This window comes from Halyomorpha halys, unplaced genomic scaffold, assembly GCF_000696795.3.
Source record: "Halyomorpha halys isolate HHAL.00 unplaced genomic scaffold, Hhal_1.1 Scaffold414.1, whole genome shotgun sequence".
Lineage (NCBI taxonomy): Eukaryota > Metazoa > Arthropoda > Insecta > Hemiptera > Pentatomidae > Halyomorpha > Halyomorpha halys.
In genome coordinates, this window is record NW_027106621.1 from 46,658 (window position 1) to 54,041 (window position 7,384).

Sequence of the window (7,384 nt, forward strand, 5' to 3'; positions counted from 1 at the left end):
TTTTGTTTTCTTATGGTTAATCCTTTTAAAAGAATCAAGCCCTTTTTTTCTTTACTACATCTTCTGGTTCTCTCAATATAATTTTGTACAAATCTTTAAATAATCTTTTTAAAATTGTACCATTTTATACTTCTGGACTAATGCTTGTTTTGAACGGATGTTACCTTTCGTTTCGTTTTCTAGCTGGACTGTCATCCTTGGCTTAGCATCAATAAGAAACCTGCGTTCTTAAGATTGCTGCTGGAGAACTTCCTTGAGGGTTGACAACGTTGAAACTCATTAAGGTATTATTGGATACTCATTTATGTGGCTTTTTTCATGATTGATTACAGTTACTAGTTCCTCGTTGCTATCGATTTTAAATGTCATGTTTCTGAGACTGTAACTGTCACTTCTTTGGTTGATGAAAGTTTCAGTTTTTTTTTTTAATTATTTTCTTTTTAATTGATTTACCGTTAACGTTTTATTTTTTGTTTACCTGTTTTCCTTTTTTTTTTTAAATTCTTTCGATTCCTAAGAATATGATTGGCTATATACTTTCACTAATAGGAACGAAATAGTTTTTGCCTTTTCTTTATTCGAGCTTGAGTACTTCTTTCTCCGGCATGACTACGGTTTCCTTGATGGCGATTGTAATTATGCGACATCTTTCACAATTCGTAAAGGATTTTCATTTTATGTTTCCAGAAAATACAATTTTTACAGAGGAAAATTAGATAATTTAATAAATAGAAAAAAAGGAGAAAACAGGGAGGAAGTTTTCTGTTTTATTCTGTTCTGTTCATTTCTTGCAATAAATAAGAAAAGTTAATCCCACGTGCTAATTTTTCAAATAACACAAGAATTAATACTCGGTGACACAATTTTTTTTTTTTTTCACGTTACCTCATTTTTCCAAATACCGCTCCGGTAACTGTTTTTTTTTTTTCTCTTTTTTTCTTTATTAGTTAAATCCAAATAAATAAAACTAAAAGTCATTCTCCTAACACAAAAAAATAACTTCTCCGAAAAATTTTTTTCTTCTCCCAAAATTATAATAAAACCATCAGTGGTAGTATGATATGGCTAATTTTCCATAATAATATAACTAACCGTAATAATTAACCATTAATCTTCTATTGACATAACTCCTAAATGGACAGGGCGCTGAGGCTCTTCAGTACCTGAAATTAAGGTTACATAAACCTACTTCTTCTTTTAGGCTCTGTAGGTCAAAGTCCATATTTGGAATGAACAATTCTAATCGGTTAAAGCTGGCTAGAAATTAAAAATTAAAATCTATACTACTACAACCCATGAAAGGTGTCTGGGGTTCAAGACTTTGTAAGGAAGTACTGTTACTAGACCAACGGTTGTGCAAGGAGGTGATTTGGTCATAATCCCGCTCGACCGGTGGCTGAATCCAGGGCCCCAGAACCTACAGGGTTGACTCACGGCTACATTGAAACAGAAAACCATTTTCTGCCCAGCCGGATTCGAACCGGGGTCCTCTGAGTTCGTAACATCGTGCCTTACCATGGTGCTACCACGCTCCCAACGCTGGCTAGAAGAGATCATAAATTATTATTGAATCTAATTAATCGATCATATTTTTGTGGAGATAACTTCGATTAGAGTATGATGCAAGATACAAATTATAAGTTCATAAGAGGTTAAATTTATTCCGAAAGACTACTTAAAGTAACTAAATACGTGATGATTTAGCATTCCAGTTGGAAATATATTGAAATTTAGAATAAACATACACAATTTTTGTTTATAATTCTAATCTTCACAATAGAAATCCGAGTTTGTTGCAAAAGATTTCGCTATCATTAAAGCATCGATTCTAGGGAAATTTGTCTTTTCTTCTTTTATGAAACTATATTCCGTGTTTTGTTTTTTTTGGAATTAAAAATTAAATTAAAATCTGTACCACTACAATTCATGAAGGGCCAGGGGTGCAGTACTTCGTAAGGGAGTACTGTTACTAGACCAACGGTTGTGCAAGGAGGTGATTTGGTCAGACTCATTATCGACCGCCAGATTTTTATCCAACTAAGAAAGTCCAACTACCAGAACACACAGGATTGACTCATGGCTACACTAACAAAAAAACAATTTTCTGTCCAGCCGGATTCGAACCCTGGTACTTGGAGTTTGTGGCATCGCGCCTTACCACGGTGCTACTGTGTAATAACAATAAATATATTTAAAAAAAATAATATCAGTGAAAAGCTATGCAATGTGGTCGATAGCTTCAAAGGTATAATTAAGATAGACAATAAATTAACATACACCTATAGCCCTATATTATTATGTAGAGATTTAAAAAATTCCTGCAGATATGGCTTTAAGTGTCATTTCAAAAAATTAAGAGGATCGTACTGGATGTTCTCTCTCATTTTAAATGAACAATTCAAGAAGTTATATAGAGAAGGGTTGTTTAAAATAAGAAAGGAATAAATCCTTAATTTAGTAAAATATCCTTCTCTTATTTTTTCCTGAAGACCTAATTTAGTAAAGGAGAAATGATTGTCTACTGGGTCCTGTTTTAAATTTAGAAATAAAAAATTGTCAGCAAAAAAAGATCAATTTGACTCTGAGATGAGGGAGAGAGGGTTGGGGTTGTCGGATGTTCCATTCTAGCCTAATGACCCTTTTACGTCAAGTAGCTCCTTTATCCTTCCTAGAGTTTTATCCTTAATTTAGCCCATTTAATTAATCGTCAGAAGGACATCTCCTTTGTCATTATTCATCCCATCCTTAATCAACTAGTGACTTATTAATATAAAGAAAATGAAAAGTTGAATCAGCCCTTATAAAGTAAAAGTACAGGTCTGAGTGGCTTTCTCACTATTTTACCTACATTTACATAATTTATTATATTTATGTAATAATTATTATAGTATTTCAAGATCTGGGAATAAAACTTATTATTTTTTAAATAATTTTACTACCGTTTGAAAATAAAATTTACTGTTGGATCCGTGTTTGAAACATCTAGCGTATCTAGAAAGATTGTATCATACTTTTTTTATTTTTTTTTCTTGTTTTAGATTATATTTATCTTAAAACGTAAAAGCCTAAATTTTGAGGGAGAGGTTTAAATGAATAAAAAATTATCGTTGCCCACGCTCAGCGGAGAAGGGGTGAGTTAAAGTCAAATAAAAAAAAATATAATCGCAAAAATAAAAAAACAAAATTAAACAATAAAGAATAAATTACTCCTCAGGTGCCACGTTATTTTTCTTGGAAATAACGAAAACCCCGAAGCATTATGCCCACAATATAACTAAAATATACCACTATATAAACAATTGTTGAATATGACTGGCGAATATTTTTACATGTAGATGATAGGAAACCTAGGGGTGTAACCTACCCACCTGTTGAACTATCGTAATATTCCGTGAACAACAAACAAAAAAAAAAAGTAAATTAACAAGTTCAAAGCAGAGAAAGAACAACTGAATTATATGTACAAAAGTTTAATAATTAGAAAAAAATATATATGCAGAGAATGAAAAAGGAAAAAAAAAAAGAATTCTTATCAATTAATAAAACAATTAAAACTTATAGGTTGACTTAACCTTAACCTTAATAACTATATTTACATTATTATCCAAAAGAGTATAAAAGTGGATATAAAACACAAAAAAAACAAGATAAAATTTAGTTCAAACCCCACGTAGTCCTCCACTTCTATTGTTAATTATCGTCTATTGAAGTAAACACCATAATTTTGAAAAACAAAACATATAAGATGACATTTCTCATATGGTGATATTTCGGTTCAAACAATAAAGACAGAGGGCCTTTAAACTATTACCACTTCACATTGAACAATCGTAACGTGTTCCAAAATCTAACTGCCGCCTTCACTCAAACAAAACACACTCGTCTAAAACATATCGCTCGTGTTTTGTTTTCACCATGACAACTGTAACACCCCTTGTCTACACAGATCTAGCCAGTGTTTTTATTTCACCATGACAACCGTAACACCCCTTGTCTACGCAAATCTAGCCAGTGTTTTTATTTCACCATGACAACCGTAACACCCCTTGTCTACGTAGATATTGCCAGTGTTTTTATTTCACCATGGCAACCGTAACATGCACAGAATGCTGTTGTGTAACCACTCAAGTAGTTTTAGTTTTCATTAAATTAATCAAAATTTGAGATGAAATAACTGACTTTTTTTTCTTCTTGGGCTCTTGCCCTACAAGAAGATTTGGTCATATGTTACAGCTATCAAAGAATATATCAAATATAAGAAATGGCCGAAGAGTACTTCTATTATTTTGGTTCTTAGACTTTCAAGAATAGAAAAACTTGAGGCCAGCAAAAAAAGTAATTCATGCAATTATTTATTCAAAGTATTTCTATTTTCCCTCAGATTTGGACGATTATGTTGTTCCCCCTCGTAATAAATTTATTCCATCAAACGATAACCGTATAGTCTCCCGTTGAACAAAATAGAGCCTCTTTAATTATATTATTTCAAAATTTTTTTTTTTTGAGACAAGGTAATTATTTATTAAATAAATCAAAAATTAGTATCCAATTCTGTCTCAACACTTTATCTTTCACTAGTCCAACGTTTCGGCCATTCTAGCCATCTTCAAGTACATCTAAATATTCAACAGCTTATATTATATCTTCATTTTTAAACATTTACAACAACATCATTATTCACTATATAATATAACATACCTTCAATACAAACTCTTCCTCACATTAATTTAAAATTTCTATTGCAGGCTATTCTGTCCAGGTCATTTTCTTTATTATAAGTTCAAAACCTATTCCAACAGTCAATTATTACTAAGCTTAAGTCTAGCTTAACCTATTTATTTAAAATTTAAAAACATTAAAATTTAATTTTCCTCTGTAAGATTATCAACAACTAAATACACCACCATATAACAAACCGTTTATAACCTCCCACTCACACAGGTCTGTCTTGTTTTAAAATTAATATATTTTTTATTTTAAATTGCATTTTTGTTTCAATTATGTATTTATTCTAATTCTCAAAATTCCATTATTACATTTAATTGTAACTAGCAACAAATTTCTCTATTATTTTTATAAATTTACTCTGCATAATGTTGGTTTAAATTCTTAGTATCTGTTTTAAAATTAACTGTGTAATTGATGTTCTCTGATATATAAATTGATTCAAATATTTTTCTTTTGTATAAATTGTTTTCTTTATGTAAAATTATGGTGTTATCAAAATCAAAATTACGTTGATTTTTGGCTGTATGCTGTACAAGTGCTGTTTTATTTGGTCCTTTTCTTTATTTCTTGTATCATTTTTGTGTTGATATATTCCATCCCCCAACATTTTGGGAACATCAAATTAATATGAGGAAGAGTTTGTATTGAAGTTATGTTATATTATACATATAGTGAATAATGATGTTGTTGTAAGTGTTAAAAATGAAGATATAATATAAGCTGTTGATTATTTAGGTGTCCTTGAAGAAAGCCTCTTGTTAAAACACCTAATCCATTAATTATGTTCACCCTCGCCTCTGTTGCTGTGTGAGAGTTCCTAAGATTTTTGTGAACTTGTGAAGGTCCTGTGAACGGCCTGAGTCGAGAGCGAAAGTATCGGCTCTTTCTTTCCCTTACTGGAACCTGAACACTAATCGTTCCAGCAGGACCTCTTCTAGTCGTGCTGGTTTGGGATGCCAAGTCGACCGTTCGGTTCCAGATCGTTAGCGGATTCATTACTTTGAGAACTTCAACATAATAATCCCTTTCAGCATTAGTTATATTTTTTTCGCCCAATTAATAGAGCTTGTGTGAAACTGCTTTTTATTTATATGCATTTTTAAATTCTTTTTCGATTTAATTTTTTTTTTTAATTTGATTCTTAATTGTTCATTCGTATTATATGTAAAGGACAAAGTAATGAAAAAAATATAGAAAGGTTATAATAAAAAATGAATGATGATAATGAAATATTATAGAGGTAAACAATAGTAAAACAGTTTAATGATAAAAGTAATTAAAGAATTTGGGCCGCCCATAGCTCAGTGGTTAAGACACAGTCTTACCAATTTGATGTCTATTGGCGGTGCCGGTTCGAATCCGGCCTGGGACGTTGACTTTTTCATTGAGTGGCGGTCCCACAAAATGAAGAACTTTGACCCCCAACCATGGTTAGGAGGCAGTATCCGGGAGCTTTGGCCGGAAAAAATAAATAAAAAATCATAGAAAACATAAATCAAAGAAAATAAAAATAAAATAATTCCATGGTAACACGTAATCTAGGACATGAAACGTATCCAATCCAAAATCATTAGAAACATAGTATGCACCCTATTACGATTCCACCAGAACACTATACTATGACCTTCAATCCCTTTCGTCCCCTGACCTCATACCAACCAAATTCTCAAAATTCCTTATAATCCTTTCTAATCATCTTAATCCTTTTGTTCAACCCTTATCCAGTTCCAGTAGCCTAGAGACGTTTTGTATAATAAAATAGACAATTGGAGTTCATGCAATGCTCCTCTCATGTAGAATGTTTGAGGCTTTAGCGCACTTAGCCTCCACTGGCTCATTACTGCCGACATATTAATATTAACTCCACCAGGTGGGAATCGAACCCAACGCATTCAGTATTCAGAATTCAGAATTTAGAAGACAATTATCCAGTGAGGGTGTCAACCAGTCATAGATTTTTTTTTTTATATAAGTTGTCAAGTTACGAAATTTATTTCCACATTTTCATAATCATTACCCCATACATTCACTCACGTCACTTATGAATTCTGGATGTTGAGGAATTTTCATTTATAACTAATGGATTTTTCCATAAAAGAAGAGGGGGTATCATCTTTTTTTTTAGCCAGAATTTCCGGAATTCTTTTACACCCTCCGCTTCTACATGCCGGCAGCTAGTTACGATATTTGTCATTTCCTTGAACCATTAATTACTCTGAAATTACATTTTATTTTATAAAATATTTGTTTATTTTTCTATATCCTTAGTATATTTTTTGTATTTAAGTCACTTGAAATTCGTAATTAAAATTATTTATGAGTAGATCTTTTATAGATGTGCTAATACTCTAATAGATATTTTACATGTAAACATAAGTTAGATTACATAATTGACCTGGAGTTGAAGTTGGTTTGTGTTAAATCTATAAACTCTGGGTTCTATAATATTCTAAATTATTTATTTTAAGTAAATTAGGAGAATATGGTTAGAGGTGTGGTCAGAAGTGAAGAAACCTATTTATTAATATCAACGTTTCGGTTAGAATTTCAGGCCTTCTTCAGGGCTAAGAAAAAAAGAGATAGCAACCATACTGAATGGTTAGAAAATAAGAAAATACCCAACAATAGAGATACAAAAATGGTGTTGAAACAAAAT

General features: G+C 31.5%; 1 protein-coding gene across 1 annotated transcript in view; it reads left to right on the top strand.

The window, feature by feature from the left end:
• Positions 1-183: 183 nt before the first annotated feature.
• Positions 184-7,384, top strand: part of Dus1 (Dihydrouridine synthase 1) — a gene marked incomplete at its 5' end in the record, with an annotated part of 114,420 nt that continues 107,219 nt past the window's right edge. The window contains 1 exon segment of the mRNA XM_067044998.1: positions 184-284.